Raw genomic sequence first — 15594 nt, 5'->3', positions numbered from 1 at the left:
TCTATCTGCGTGTAGTTGTGTCGCAGGAAAAAATGCGAAGAACTTCCGACAGGTCACATAGCGCTAAAAGAGAATACTGCCAACGCGGTTCGTAAGTCACTCACTGTTGTCGATTTCGATAAAAAAGACATGCGGAGCCGGCATCGTTCGTTGCGCCATCTGTTCCTCCAGCGTGCTAGTCGCGAAAAAGCCGAAAATGTCGAAGACAAGAAAAACGCCAGCAGTAGCGCTACGGTACCCTCCACTTGTTTCATCTGTATCCGCATTCCCAAAACAAGTTATTACGCTTTAATTCTTTGCACGTCAGTCAGTCGCCATATATACGTCAGTCAGTCGCCATTTCGAACATACTGTAACCACGATTCAGCCAACGGTAAATAACAATTAATATTGTTATTATGATAACTCGCCTAAGCTTTCCTTATTTTGTTTCTCTCTCTTTCAATCGAGCGATCTGCCGTGCGGCATATTATTTAAATAAACGCTCCAAGCTTTCACTCTTTGTGCTTCAGCACCGCGCTTTATCTCTATTTCTGTGTCCTCGTTTTCTGTGCTGTGCAGTGATGTACGTAGACGCCGCATTTCGTTGATACCGTGCCAGTTCATTTCGCGACTCCCGTGTACCTTCTATCGTGGCAACCATCGGGGGATGGCAGCTCGCCGGTGCAGTGTCTGCTGCGCACGCCGTCAGCCGGATTCGGATCGTTGCTGTCCACGAAGCCTCGCGCTCCTGTTCCTGTGGTAACCGGCAAAGAGACGACGCAGGATCGAGCAGGGAAAAAAAAAAAAGAAAGGTTGCGGCGACAACCCGACCGCGACGCGCCCCCTTTTTTGTCTCGCGAGGCGTTAAATTGGCTCGCCGAGCATTCGCTCTTCCACTGGCCCGCATGCGAGGCCTGGATTTTCTCGCCTTCCCTCAAGACGCGCCTCGCTCTGTGTATATCCCTCAAGCTCCTCCCGCTGCCGCCGCCGCCGATGCCACTGCTTCCGGCTTCCAGCGTGTAACGTCCATGGCCTCCCGGCCAGCCCTGCGGCGTGTTGTCTTTCTTGCGATTGGCTTCGCGCCCGGTGGCGGTATCCGTGCTTTGTCGGCGTTCGTCCAGCGCGACGAACTCCAACGATCGTCGTCTATTCTCTCTCTCTCTCTTTCTGTCTTTCTCACTTGCTCCCGTCCCAGCTTTCCTCTGTCATTTTCCACTGCTCATTCCGCGGGTTGTTTCTCTTGTTGCAAAACGTCCCACGAAGGATGTGTTTATCTCCGAGAGCCGTTGTCTGACTTCGATTTATTGGGTCGGACGGGCGAGGGGAAGGAGAAGCATCCTGCCAGCAGGACGGGCGTCGTTTGCGACACGCCGAGGCTGCAGTAAATCGCCGGCGGGAGGAAGGCGGGAGAGCAGGTGGAGGGGTAGGGGGGGTTTCGGTCGCGGGGAAAATGATCTCTGGAAGGGAGGCGCGGTTTCGCCTAATGGCCCCCATCCTTCGCTCGGCTCTCGGGCTTCGCCTTGCGCACGCTTGCTCCCTTCTCGCTTTTCGGTAGAGCGCCGCCGCCGCCGCCGCCACCGCCGCATTTTCGTTAATTTGGCCACACATTGTGTTCCCTCCGTTTGATCGCGCTGTTGCTCTCCGCCATACCGGCTCTTTTGTCTTCTACGCCTGCCCGCCTGCCTATTTTACTCCTTTCTTGGTTATCAGCTTCGTCCCGTGGTTTCCTGTGTCTTGGCTTCGGACCCTCCTCCTTTTCTGGGCGGCCCATCGATTAGCGAAGAGTTGCGTTTCTTTCTTCATTATGATTTTATTTTTCGCTGGAACCACCGGGCCCCTGTTTCTTCGCGTGTTTGAGGTGCCCCTCGCCTGTGTGCGGAACCCCCGTTCTTCCACTCCTCTAATTTGTGCCGTTCCGAGGCCGGTGTTCCCGTCCGGGGCTTCCGCTGTATAACGCGGATGAACGCCGGTGGCATGCTCCTGCTGCGGCACTGTTGGTGCGTTCCTAATCGATAACTAACCGGTTCATTAAAGGGTCGGACTGAAGTAAACGTTCGAGAAGGCCACGCCCGTCTTTGTGTTTGTTTGTGTGTGTGTGTTCGTCTGCACAGTCTGCCGAAACTCCGTCTTGCGAAGTTTTGTGGCCGGCGCTCTTTCTCCGTTCGTGCGCATTCGTTCGTGCGCGCACAAGTTTAGTCGTCGGTATAGTTTTACACGTTCTGTGTAATAAATGAAAGGAAGGTTAACTTGATAATCTGTTCAGAAAGTTTCTACTTGGTGGTTCGGGTTTTAATAGCTCTCTTTTCAGTATATTTTACTGTTGCTAGGCGCGCTTGTCCTTGCTGCTAGTATCTTGAGTCCAAACTCCACTGAGCAGCGTTCCCCTCTTTCACTGTTCTAAGAGCGTCGAACAGAACAGCAGACTCGCGTGAGTAGGCATTGCGTCGTTGTGTGCTAGTGGCTATGCAAAACCGGCCAGGAAACGATGTGCAAGCGTTACGTTGTCACTCAACGCTGTGCAGCTCGGCGAAACGCTGCAACTGTAGCAGCATTGCAGCAGTGCGGCAACTTCGCCGACATCGCACCGTATTCGGCGGTCGTCGCCGTTTGCCTTAGGTTGAACGGAAAGCGGGATTAGCAAAATTCGAGTTCGTATCGTTGCATAGCGGTTTCAACGTTACAGGCATTTGTGATCAAGTGTGAGTGACATTACATCGGTCGGAGTCAACTTGCTAGTGCTGACGAAAAGAAAAAGGTAATAAAAAGGCACGAAAAACCTGAAATTAAAAGTAAAAGTAAAAAAGTAAAAGGCACGAAAAACCTGAAATTGCCAAAATTAAGCCTGAGCTTTTAACTAAGCCGCCTCAAGTTTACTGCGACGGCGACTGATTATGATGATAATGATTATGGGCGAAATCACTCCTTGCTTTCTCTAGTAAACGCATGAGAACACCACTTTGCGTTCATGTGCCAATTTCTTGTTTAACATCTCCGTGGTTCCTCTAGGTAGTCATGCTCCACCAACTTTAGAAACGTCGCTTGCTTGGAGAATTCGTGAGCGCCACATATTGGGCTTCTGAGGTGAGCTGTAGTTAATGCTCATGAAGTTATGTTTTTTTTTCTTAGCCCTAATTGCTAAGGATTATGATACATTCCTGATTACTTGATTAACCTAGTTGATTGTGATAACTTATACTTGAGGACATCGGCCTGAACACTCTTACACTCTGCAGAAATGTAGCGGGGAAAAAAAGTACATTTCTAAGAACTACCATTTTCTCTGCCTGCAAACTCGGAGCTTACCCGCTGCTCAGAGTTTCTCTCGCTTCAGAGTCCACGTCGAGAACTTCCGCGCACTGCAACTTCGGATCCAAATTGAAACTACTTTTCTTTCGTGTTTCTTTTTTTTGTTCCCGTCGTCTTTTCTTTATTTCCTTCTTTTCCTTCTTGGTACACGACATGCTTTGGGAGCCGGTTTGCGAAAATTTCCTTTCAAAGCTCGTCACGGCAGCGCGCATCCCTCGCCGGAATGGAAGAAGTCCCGTTTGGCACATTTCCATCTGAACGCGCTATTGAACGTTTGTGGACGCCCTTCCGCCTGCGTCTTCCTCTTTCTTTTGCTTTATTGGCTGACTGGACTCGGAGCGCGCGACTTCTACGCGCTAGCTTCAACAGCTGCGCTGTGCTTGCCCCGCTTTCAGCTAGCTCGGCGTGCGGACGCGACGAGCCTGCTTTTTACATTTTGTTTTTTCGGGGCGAAAGAAAAAAAAAAAGAGAGAGAAATGTAGAAAAGATAGACGTCCGGTTTCGCAACGCTGTCGTTTTTGAACCCCACAGAGCGCCTGCGCGCGTCCGCGCGCGCCCGCGCGCTGCGCTCCCTTATTCAGGGGCGCCCATGCGCGTCCCGAGTGGCGTCCCTTTTGGCCTGGCCCTTCGTCCTTGTGACGCTGAAACTTCGCGTCCTTTTGCTGCCGGAAGGGCGCGTTTTTTGAAGTGGGTGGCTGGCTGCGTTCCTTTTCGGCGCGGTCGGTTGCCCGATTTGATTACCCTTTCGGAGGAGCTTTATTTTTCGCAAACGGAGAAAAAAATATCGGCGCGGCGTGCTGGTTCTCCCACCACCACCCCTTTTGCCGCCCCCTTCTCTCCTTGCCAACGCCTCCTGCGCGTACCTTCTCTTAGTTTCCTTTCATTGTGTACCTCTCCGGTTTTCTGTTGTGGCATCCTAGTGTTTTTTGCTTTAAGAAAAAAAGGAGAGGTATAGAAAAGAGCACACAACCACGGTTCCTGCTTACTCTTTCATTTTGTATTCGAAATGGCGCGTGTGCGCGCCTTCGTTGTGTTAGCTTTTTCAAGTCTAACGCGCGTCCTCGTTCGCTGATACTACTTCTCCAGATCCGTTCTCTTCGTTCCATTTTTCGTTACTGACGCGCCCGCTATTGTGCCAGCTGTTATACATTTTTTTTTCTTTATGGATGTTGTAACAGCCGAGGAGGTAATCTCGGACATGTTCTAAGTTCTTTTCGTTGCTCTCTGTCTGCCTTTGTTAAATTTTCAGCTCCGAGTGTATGATCAAAAAAGACACAAAACAAAGAGGGCAACTGTATTGCATTCGTAGTCCTCCCCTACTTATCCTTTTTTTTTTCGTTATCCTTCTAGACGTCTTTCTTTTTTTTTTCTGTGCAATGCCGCGGGCAGTCGCTTATTTTAGGTACTAGCGCGTTGCAGGCGGCGACGGCAAACGGGCATGCTGTCCCGCCCCGGCCTCGCGTCGTTCTGCGGCCCGTATCCCTTGGAAGTGGCGTTGGCAGCTCGCGTAAGAAAATTACCTTGTTTCTTCGCCGTTCTTTCCCAGAGTGTGTGTGTTCGTTCGTGCGTGTTTTGAGCGCCTCCTTAGTGGTATTTTTCTTTCGGCTTCTTTATCCGCGGCACTTGGCGCGCGTTTGCCTAAGCATGTTTCCGTGTTCCGTGCACCTCTTGGAATTGCCTGAGATGGCGGAACCCCCCTTTTAGCGAACGGCACGTCTCTGCTGTAAACGCTCCGTTTGTTGTCCTAAGTAGTCTTTAATGTCGCGTCGTGTCTTGCCCGCCTCACGGTCCTTCGGTGCATTCTTTCTTTACTTCTTTCTTTATTCTTTCTTTGTTTCTTGATTGTTCTAAGTAATTTGTTTGCTTTCCCTCTGTCTTCTGTACAATGGGCGGCTCATAATGCGCGTTAAAACGGGCAAGACCATACGCATATCTGAGGTTGAGCTGGCTCTAACGGATACGAGCAATAAACCGACTGCTTCACAGATTCAACGAAACGTCAAGACCATGTGTTGCTTGAGCGTCAAAGGAGCTAGCACGTTATCAAAGAATTTGAGTTTTATAGTCGTTGACATGCACGTGACAGTAATTGCTTTGCCTTTGTTAGCTTTCCCTCACTACAACGGTGCTCTGCGCAGTGCACCCTTTACAGGCAGAAAATTATCGTCGTCTTTTCTTCCTCTTCTTTCTTTCTCTCCCTTTTTTAAGAACTGGTAAGTGCGTGATGTTCACAGAATTGGTATTTGCGCTTTCTACAAGTGCCGGGAAACATTTATTTCAGCGCTTGTAGTCTCACCTCGCTTTTGTGCGTGCTTACACCCGCTCGCGTTTCTGTGGCTCGTCCATCAAAAGCGCTGCACACCAAATATTTCCAGAAGGACCGCGACGCCATTGAGAACAACTATGTAAGGTTTATGCTAGCGTCAACGAAAATACTGTCACTTAGTTATTATGTGAAATGCTGCTTTCTGCCAGAATTCGCATTGTTAAACGGCTTTACTGAATCATCCCGTCTGCTTCTTCCCATAAAGTAGTGAACTCGCGGCCGTAAACGCCCTTTGTTTTAGTGTCGCTTAGTATTTTTTGTTTCGTCTTGCAGTGTGCTTCGCTTTCTTTGTTTTTAGGACGAGTCTTTGTGTGCGTTCCTTTTGAAGTAAAGGGATACTGCTTGAGGAAGGAAAGGTCGTTTATTATGCGGATTTGGCGCTGTGAAAGCACGCTACCTAATAATTAACGTAACCCCCACGTGTTTCTATGAAACCGCGCTTCAGTCTTCGAATAGTGCTCTCTTTCTCATACTGTAACAGTTTGCTTAGATTGGTCTGTTTGAGTTTACGGGTGCCTCGATCAGTATGATAATGTAGCGATGCACATAAGCTTCCGTCGAAAGGCGCAATAAGGGAAATGACTAGGAAGAAAATGCTTGTGATTCGTTTGGTTCCTTAGCGCAATATACGGCTGTGCTGGAGTTCTCTCTCTCTCTCTCTCTCTCTCTACATTTTTGTAGTTTTTCTATAACGTCTGCAGCATCTTGCGCACGTCAAATTAGAACCCGCCGTGGTGGGATAGTTGCTTTGGTGTTGCGCTATTAGGCCCGAGGTTGCGGGATGTAATCCCGGCCACGGCGGCCGCATTGCGTTAGGGGCGAAATGCAAGGACACCTGTGGGTGCAGTGCAGTGGGTGCACGTTAAAGAAACCTAGGTGGTCAAAATTAACACGGAAACCCTCACTATGGCGTGCCTCGTGATCATATCGTGGTTATGTCACGTAAAAACCGATAACTTAATTTAATTTTTTATCAGATTACGTTCCGCACGAGTTCTTGCAATGTCGAACATTGCTACTGAATGTTAGTGTAAGATCAATAAGGTCCTGATAAAAATATTTCTCTACTTGCTTAGCTATGTAAGGAATGGCAAAATTAAGATCACGGGATTTGTAGGGGGCTGCAAATATTGCTTCATGTTATTTGAAATGTTGGATGCAGTGAATATTGTTCGTGACGGCGGTTTATACTGCCGATGATTTGAGAGAGGAAGATGTGGATAGAAGGGATCGTTATAGTTTGGTACAAGTCTCACCTACGGGAGATTGAGAATAGTGTGACTACAATATTGATTTAGCATAATGCGAAATCATTGTATTGAGCAATGGGATGAAGTGATAATAATGAAGTTATGACGTTCCCACTTTTCACGTGCGCTCGAGATTTCTCTCCCTCTATCTCTTCTGTGTGTGTGAGTGGGTAGGGGAGGGGACCCTCCTTTTTACCACCTCTTCTGTTCGAAGTGAGCCAATTGTCGCTCATATGCGCGTCACTTCCTCTGAGGACACCTGTTTAGTCGAGTAGAAAAATATTACTCTCATGCTGGACATATAATCTGTAGTTCAGTTACTCACGGACGTAATCAAGTCTAGCTTCGTGGTAGACCACAGGCGATAAAGTCAAAATAGAGATAATGGTAGAGGAAATACGGGGAAGTTAAGTGGGGGATATCTCCGGTTGGCTACCCGTGTACTGCGGAAACTGTAAATGAGTACGAAACTTGCAAGAGAGAAAAAAGAGGGAAGGGAAGAATGTACTACGTAAGTCAAACATCGAACCAATGCCATCCTGGTAGGAGGTATGAGTGAGTGCCGCTTGATTCTCGTAACTATCTGTGTTCGCAAAGCCTAACATCAAGTTTTGGTTTGTGTTTGAACAAATGTCTGTGGAAATGAACTGAAGATACACGGCACGCATGTTAAAAGGAAAAGTCAACTTTGCAGTTGATGGCCCACTGAGTTCATGCATTCACTTGTTATTTTTCCACGTTCTTTAAGTTTCATTCTTTTCTATTAATCGTTGATTCTTCAACAATTATTTAATATTACGCTTTCGTAATGGCTCACTGTGCTTTTGCACAGAGTACAGAACGTGCAATATTCGCATAAAACTTGCACTCGTACGTATTCTTGCAGGCCTACTCACCCCCCCCCCCCCCCCTCATTTATTTTTTCTTACAGAAACGATGTACTCAGAAAAAGTTCGATACGAGGACTGTGTTGCTGTTGATTGTTTCATTCTCGTTTCGCCGCTTTGATTGGCGCAACCGTCACCTATCATTATCACAGTATATGTAATGAAGCTACCGCCATTGATTGTTGTCACACTGTCAAACCATTTTCTAATATAACGTGGCGTTTCCGCTTACTCGGCGCTAGACTTCGTTCTTGTGAATGAAGGGGACGAAAAGCGAAAGGTAGCCTTCAAAGACCTCATTAAGTTACGGTGTTACGTAAGACATTTTTGCGATTTCCTTGGAAGATGAGCTTAATCTGTTGTTAACTGTGCGTTGCGATTTCCTTTGGAGGATGAGCTTAATGTGTTGCTAACTGTGCAAATATTGTCAAATTATTTGGGGTTATTGCTGTTTGAATAGAAGCTAGTATTTTTTTTCTTCAAAAGGTGATTTCCAGCTCGACATTGAAAAAAAAAGTGTCTTTTTATATCGGCTGATGATGCTGTCTTTGTAGCGTCTTCGCGGTTAAGTTCTTGGCAGCGGCCGGTCGTCCTCAATTTCCTCGCTTTCTGGTTTCTGCTAAGCGACGGAAATGTTACTGCCGCGTAAGGTTAGCGAAATGGTTATTCAGAACTGCACAAAAGAGGACCGGTAATACGTGCCCGCTATTCTATACAAACACGCTTCTTCAAAACCGTTCGCCGCAACCTCGTCCGTAAGGGAGGGAGGCACGAGGACATTACTATTGTTTGTTAAAGTCGTCGTGCCCCAATTCTTCTTTCCATATTTTCCCGTCTTTCATATCTCTGCTTTATGACCAATCTTATTTGTGAATGTATAGCAGGCATGTACGGGCGCACGTCGTCAGCTTAACCTGAATTAGAGGCAATCGCTTCTGAATACGAAAGCACCGGCGTAAGAGCGCGCCGCTGCAGTTCCCGTTCAGAGAGGAAACGGGAATTGAAAGGAAACGACCACGATGCTTGCGTGTCGTTTTGTTTTTGTTGGCTTCCTGTCTACCCTTCTTTTGCCTGGAGCATTTGCCTTGCTTTGTATTGTGTGGGTTGGTTCGCGGTGCGACTCGTATTACAGTGCGACTCTTGCGGCAGCATTGGCGTCACTGCCGTCATTTTGTTTTCGCTGATTACATAACATGCCCCGCGCCAGAAGTCGACCTCTGTCATGGCGCGTATACAGCAGTGAAGGGCCTGGCTTGGCGTCGTGTTACCCGCCCTGGGAACGGCGGTCTGGCACGACTCGCTGGTTGTTTTAATTATTCATTCGCTTGCATTTTTCCTTGTTTTCCTTTTTTTCTGACGCAGTACATAGGGCGCCTCCACGTAACGACGTTGGCTTTCTAAACTGCCGTTTTATGCATACGCCATAATCGTATGGCGTATGCTTCGACCTTTGCTCACGGACGCATATTGCGCATCTTGAGCTAGATCCAGTGGACTGTATTTAGCGGAGGTCTCCGTGCTTTCTTTAGTATATATCCGTCGAAATGTTTTGCTTCAAGAGATAATGATACTGCATTTTTCGATGCACAGCATGTTTTCTACTTCTTTATAACATCTGGTGGCTTCTTAAGCTTATGCCTGAGAAAATGCATACCTGCTAAACATTACTTACGATTTTACTAGTTTTACCTAAAGAAGATTCTCAAAGCTCAAAGGTGAAAACGGAGGAGACGTTAAGCTCCTGTACCCCGTTTACGTTACCATTTGCATTGAGGACGACCAAGACATAAACGTCGCCGGATTTCTTTGCTATGCGTAAGTCTATATTAACTGGAGCAGTTGGCCAGCCATTTCGTGCCTTCGCCATGTTGCGAATTCTTTTCCCGTAGGTTTCCAGTGCTAAAACGTTCCGTATGCAGTGCAACAATTTGACACATTTTCCGTATACTTTCCGTACAACTCTTAGGTAATGTGTAGGAATTACATATAAGTTTCGTTTAATTTCCGTAAAAGTGGTACGAGAAAACATATAATTATTGCACTGGGTACTGAATGCCTCCTAGAGAGTTCGCTGTTGGGCTAGTTGCTCCATGGTATTTAGTGTGTAAACAGCGCGAAGAACTACTCGAGACACAGGGAGAGAAAACCAGTTCTTTGCGCTGTTTCCGTTCGACTGCCTCGTTTGCGGAAGCGGAGAGGACGGTAACTATCGGCTCGGTCATGCTGTTCCGGTAGTCCCTGGTCCCAGACATTACTGTTGCTTGTTACTGGGCCTCTTTGTGTGCGTCTGTATTCTGTATGACCGCTTCAGTTCGTATATCACCCAAAGTGTCGTGCTAGGCGTATGGATAGGCAGATATCTCCGCAATCTGTCAAACAATGGATGCACTTGATTGACCTTGCAGCGCGCCTCCGGCTGCCGCCTAGTCCAGCTCGGTGCGAAGCAACATTACTGTGTCGCTTGTAGTTGGGCATCGCTTTCACGAACCCCTACTGTTTCCGTATAAGCACAATGGACAGGGCCTCTTGCAGCGTTTGTGGCTGTGACGAAAGCATACAACATGTCCTGATATCCTGCCCCTTTCTTTAACAAGGAAAGGGGCATTGCGTGCCGCTTCAAGCCCACTGGACGACATAACAAGCGCAGAACAACAAATACTAGTGCAGTGGCCTCTATCGTCATCCGCTTTTCTGGCCACAAAAGCGCTAATGCCAGTTTTGGAGGCCGCTAAGCTTTGCGGGCCCCTTCGGACTGTGTGGTGAACATTGTTCACTTTGCGCACGCGCATCACTTGTCCTTCCTTCCCCTTCTCACATCGTATGGTAGCAAACTAGGTGCAACCAGGGGATGTATTCTGTTAGAGTCCACCTAGAGGACATATCCATTTCGTCTGCTGTTAAAGTTCTGATTTGCTGAGCTGCGTTGAGCGCCCGCAGCTGCCAGGCGCCACAGCCAAACACAACTTCAACAGCAGACGAAACGGGCACGTCCACTAGGTGCACTCTTACAGAATACCTCCCATGGTTAACCTCACTGCTCTCCTTTCTATCTTTCTTTCTCATTTTCGACCAAAATCCGCAGATAAAGCGATGTGTGTTGTTTTGATGGCGCGCGATGTCGCAACGCAACAAAGCCAAATGTGCCGCCGTTGCGGGACAAGAATTGTTGGCCAGGCACGGGGCCCGTTCGTCGCGTGCCCTCGTGAGGTTTCCCTCCCTTCGTCTCTGTCGTGCGCGTGCTCGCCCTTGGCGCTACCAGTAGCGGGCTGCTTAATGCCCCTTAATGCGTCCGGGAGTCTCCGGTCCCTGTTTGTCTTTGGCCCGGGCAGCCTGCGTGGCCCCGTGGCGTGCCGTGCCCGCCCAGCGGTACTGAGTTGTGGGCGGCTGCCGCGAGCCCGTTTGGTCACGATCGATCCTTGTTAGCAGTGCCTTTGTTAATCTTACCCTTTCCGCCTTCGGAGGTCCCGTGGTCGTAAAACATTTATACGGCATATTGATCGCTTTTCCCCGCTAGACCAGCGAGCGAGGCGGCAGTTTCTCCTCGCGTGCGTTGCCTCCCCGAGAAAGCGCGGTGCAGAGGCGTGCGCGTAGATAGACTGCATGTTAGTTCCTCTTGTCTCCTCGTGTAGGCCGCTGGCCTTCCATTACGCGCAGCTGCCGTGCGCTTCCCCCTCTCCCCCCCCCCTCTTCCATTCACCTCTCCCTCCCCCCATCCCGAGTGAGCGCATGCCTTCTAGCGCTGTCGCGGCGTGCTTCCACGCCAGGAATGAGTGCATATTCGCCTTCACTCGATGCTATTCCGGTCCTTGTTATGGACCGTTATGGCCTTGTCGTCCCGCCCTCTTTTGTTCTCTTCATCTCCGGTCTGCTTGGGTGTTAGGCGCCGATGATGACCAGAACGCGCTGTGTGGCTCGCAGCAGCTGTGTCTAACAGCGACGAGCCATATAGAACTCCACCCCCCCCCCTCCCCCGTTTCTTGTACTGCTGCTCTTGCTTCGCACCTGTTGGTATACGCGTTAACAAGGCGTCAATGAGGGGGCGTTGTGGAAACAATTGCGTAACCGTTGTTTGGCTCGTTGCTTTGATTACGTCGCTTGTGTATCCTTGTGTGCGCTACCCGCCTTGGACGTCCGCTTTTTTGCTTGATTTGTCCTGTAGTGTTCTTCTCCGTCTCCCTTTCAACCATCTCTCTCTCTTTCGCTTGGTGCCTCTAGCGAAGCTTATTGTTTTTTAATTCGGCGGAGTGTGTGCCGCGTACAAAGGTAATAATTGAGCCCGCGTGGCGGTCAGCATCTTAAACATGAGTTTTGTGCTATTTTTTCTTTCCTTTATTTTTAGAAGGACCTTTTGGGTTTCTCTCTCTCTCTCTCTCTCTCTCTCTCTCTCTATATATATATATATATATATATATATATATATATATATATATATATATATATATATATGTATGTATGTATGTATAATTTTTTTACGGTCTTCTCTACTTCGGTCTTTGACGAAAGTGCCTGAAACTATTTTTTTTTTTTAAGTTCACAGACCTGCGTCGTCTGTCTCTATTGAAGTTCTTCAAAGTGCCTCATAATCAGAAAGTGGTTTTGGCACGTAAAACCCATAATTTAAGTTTTAAGTTCTTCAATTTTTCGGGAATTCTTATCGATGATGTTTAAGGAGCTCCTCTGGTGCACACTGCGTCATCAAGTTGAAGAAAAGCTGAAATGCCGGCAATACTATAAAAAAGGGCTACCTCTGATACATTCTGTGCTCTTTAAGGTTGTTTTTTAAGCATAATTAAATAGATAAATACTGTTTTTATCATTACTTTCTTGCCGTAGTCTTTTCCACTTTATGACAACATAACCGCACACAACAAAGCAAGCGCGAAGAAATGTTCACGTACTCTTCAGTAAGCACTATGAAGTAAGGTAAATGGTAACTGCTCAAGCATGTTAAACCGTGTGTGCAAGCCACGGACCTATCGGCCAAGATTCCAAAACGAAGACTGGTTGTTCACACAATAAGAGGAAATCAGAACTGCATTGCAAGGGATAGATTCCATCGGTAAGGCAGTACTTTGCAAAATTTTAACGTTAATATGGTAGGGAAGAAGTTGGTTGTCCATAGGACAAACTTGCATAGGCTAATCAAGCGCAGCTGGCCCACATGTAAATAGGATGTAATTGATAGTCACTGCAACAATGAACTCTCGCGATCCTCACACGCACGAGAAAAACATACGAGTCACAGCAATTATTGCCTCTTTGACTGAGGAAGCTAGGCCAACTTGCAGGCCTTTATTTTTTTCCAAATTTTATCGCGCCGTGTCCGTAAATAGCAGCACGCTTTCCGCGCTGACTGAACGTCACTATACCAGAAATGTATACTACTCGCCACAGTGGGCACCTGCAGTGATAAAAGATCGTACATTAGAAGTCTCACCTGTCCTTTTGGTTTCTGCAACGACGAGCTTTCGTCAATCCTATGCGCCCTTGTGGACTGCTCCTCGACAACACGCCGTCCCAGCGGTCAACGTCGATAGTCCTCTCACTTTTCCTCTTCGCCTCGTGTGCGGGTTCTTTAGTCCTCCGTCGTCCGCGACACAATTCACCAGTGGAACACTTCACGAAAGCTTAACAGCTCCGCGCACAAATTTCCGCAATGTCCGCACCCTCCAGTTCTGGTAAAAGACCGCGGAAAAACTATGTATGTGTATTTGTGGCACTTCCTTCGGCTAGTTTCTCTTCGCAATGAATAACTCCTTTTGGACAGTACGTCACGCAAAAAGTTTTTTTTTTTTTGTACACAATTCACCTTGAAGTCCACAGCACAGCAGTCGTTCCGAACTAAACGGACCGAGCAAGATGAAAAGTCCCGACTGTCCGTGTGAATAAGTCCCTGTCACACGGGGACTGGTAGGCGAAACTGCGGTCCGGGCGGTTAACCACCGACTGTTCAGTCACGGGAAAGAGCAAATAAAAAAAAGAGAAAAGCGCTGCACTTCACAGAGACACTGACACGTGCACGCCTGCTAAGACGGTGACGAGAAACTCCAGATCGACGGGGCTTTCAACGAGTAAAACAACACAGTCCGACATCGACCCGCGCCGGCGGCAAGCGCTCCAGTTGGAGGGGGAGGCGGAGAAGACGCTCGGCTCCCGTGGCCTGGCGTTCCGTGTGTGTGTGGGGCTGGTCGGGGCCCGGCGTCCGTTTTTATCCGCGCGCTTCGGCGTTCGGCCGCTCGCGTCGAGATGGCGTCGGCGGCCCGGGGAGCTGGAGTTCTTCGCGGGGCTCTAGCACGGGCTCGAGCGCGGAGGGGTTCTGCCGCTGGGCGCCGCCGCGTTCGGCGCCGGGCGCTGAATTCCTCCTCTCCCCCCCCCTTCCCCCGCGTGCGCCTTTGCCTGGGATCCCGAGATTTATCATTTCTGCGCCCCACGGCTCTGTTTTTTGTCGCCGTCGCTTCGTTTTGTTTATTTATTACTTTCTTTCCTCCTGCAAGGACTCGGCCATGCTCCCTCTTTATCTTGCCTAGGTGCGCGTGAGAAGAAAAAAAAGAAAGAATTGAGGGAGTGGACGTCGGTCTTATGAATACCGTCGGCGACGTGGACGAAAATTAAAACTTTTGGCGATCGTGCATCTCTCGGAATATTAATCACTTCCCGCTTCGCCCTTAAATCAGTTTAAGGGGCGTTAAAGATGTTCGATGCTTTCACATGCATACGGGCTCTTTCATCTACTTGGGAAAAAAAAATTCCCTCTCTTTATCCGTGCTGTAATAAACGGGCCAATATCTTGTCATGTTCAGTTGCTTTCCGCTCCGTATCTGGGGATTAAAATGGCTTAATGTGTAAAGATGGCATCTTTATTTTGCTCAGGCATTGTCCGGCTTACAGCGAGAAACGTTAAGCCGTTTCACAGGTGGATGACCATTTTGAATCTCTTCAGGCTTTTTTGTTCGAAGTGAAAAAAAAAAGGGAGAAAGAGCACACAGCTGATTAATTAGCGATAAATCTCGTGGAATGAAATTGGAATTTTGTCCCCTCGAGCGACGGTGATGTAGATGGTCACAAACAATACATATTACAAAGGCTCTCGGGTATACTCCTCTCTCTCTCTCTCTCTCTCTCTCTCTCTCTCTCTCTCTCTCTCTCTCTCTCTCTCTCTCTCTCTCTCTCGTCTATGCAATCAATCCAGAGGCCGTGATAACGAGGCCATTTTACACGGAAGCGTCTCAAGAGATACTGGCTACTAGTCTTTCTCTCCTCTTGCATTAACAGCTGTAAACCCGAAACAATAATAGATATGTCTCTGGGAAACTGAGTGCTATGATGTTCTGGTTATTCAGAAGGATTTTCGGAGTCCGAGAAGCCACAGAGATACCACCGTGACTTCCGGTAAAGGGGAAAGAAACGTATCCCTGTTTTAGCAAATTACCCTTCGACAATACTAAAAAAAAAAAAAGGCCAGTGCCGCCTTGCCAGATTGCCTGATAAGCCAGGGATGACGCCAAACCGAAAAGCGGGTTGCCGACGCCGCTTTAATCCTCCCGCGCACCCTATCGCCGTAGATTCATGAGATAATGTCTGCCCGCGCCTCGTGGTCTATTGTATCTAAAAGAAATCAGAAAAAATAAGCTTAGAAAGTTTTTGAGAACCTTTACGATGCCGCAACTATCCCAACACCAGAAAACAATTTGACATTCGTGACGTCACGTTAACGTCCTGGCGTTTAATTGTGTTTCTGCGTGAAAGTCAAGAAATGGAAATTTAGCGTTTACTTTCCCTTCTATTACAGAGCCTCTTACTGCGAAATTAACGAAAATTAAAAAAAGGAGAACGTTTGGAACAA

The 15594-nt window shown here is 48.1% G+C and overlaps 2 protein-coding genes across 3 annotated transcripts in view; one reads left to right on the top strand and one right to left on the bottom strand.

Moving 5' to 3' along the window:
* LOC135911409 (slit homolog 2 protein-like) overlaps positions 1 to 14024 on the bottom strand; it is a 150104-nt gene extending 136080 nt beyond the window's left edge. For both annotated transcript variants that reach the window (XM_065443677.1, XM_065443678.1), the window contains exon 1: positions 13189 to 14024. The gene's annotated coding sequence lies outside the window, so the exon portion shown is untranslated. The remainder of the gene's footprint in view (positions 1 to 13188) is intronic.
* timeout (circadian regulator timeout) overlaps positions 1 to 15594 on the top strand; it is a 321920-nt gene that overhangs the window by 204865 nt on the left and 101461 nt on the right. The window lies entirely within an intron of this gene.

Source organism: Dermacentor albipictus, chromosome 4, assembly GCF_038994185.2.
Source record: "Dermacentor albipictus isolate Rhodes 1998 colony chromosome 4, USDA_Dalb.pri_finalv2, whole genome shotgun sequence".
Classification (NCBI taxonomy): Eukaryota; Metazoa; Arthropoda; class Arachnida; order Ixodida; family Ixodidae; genus Dermacentor; species Dermacentor albipictus.
This window is presented reverse-complemented; position numbering and strand designations above follow the sequence as displayed.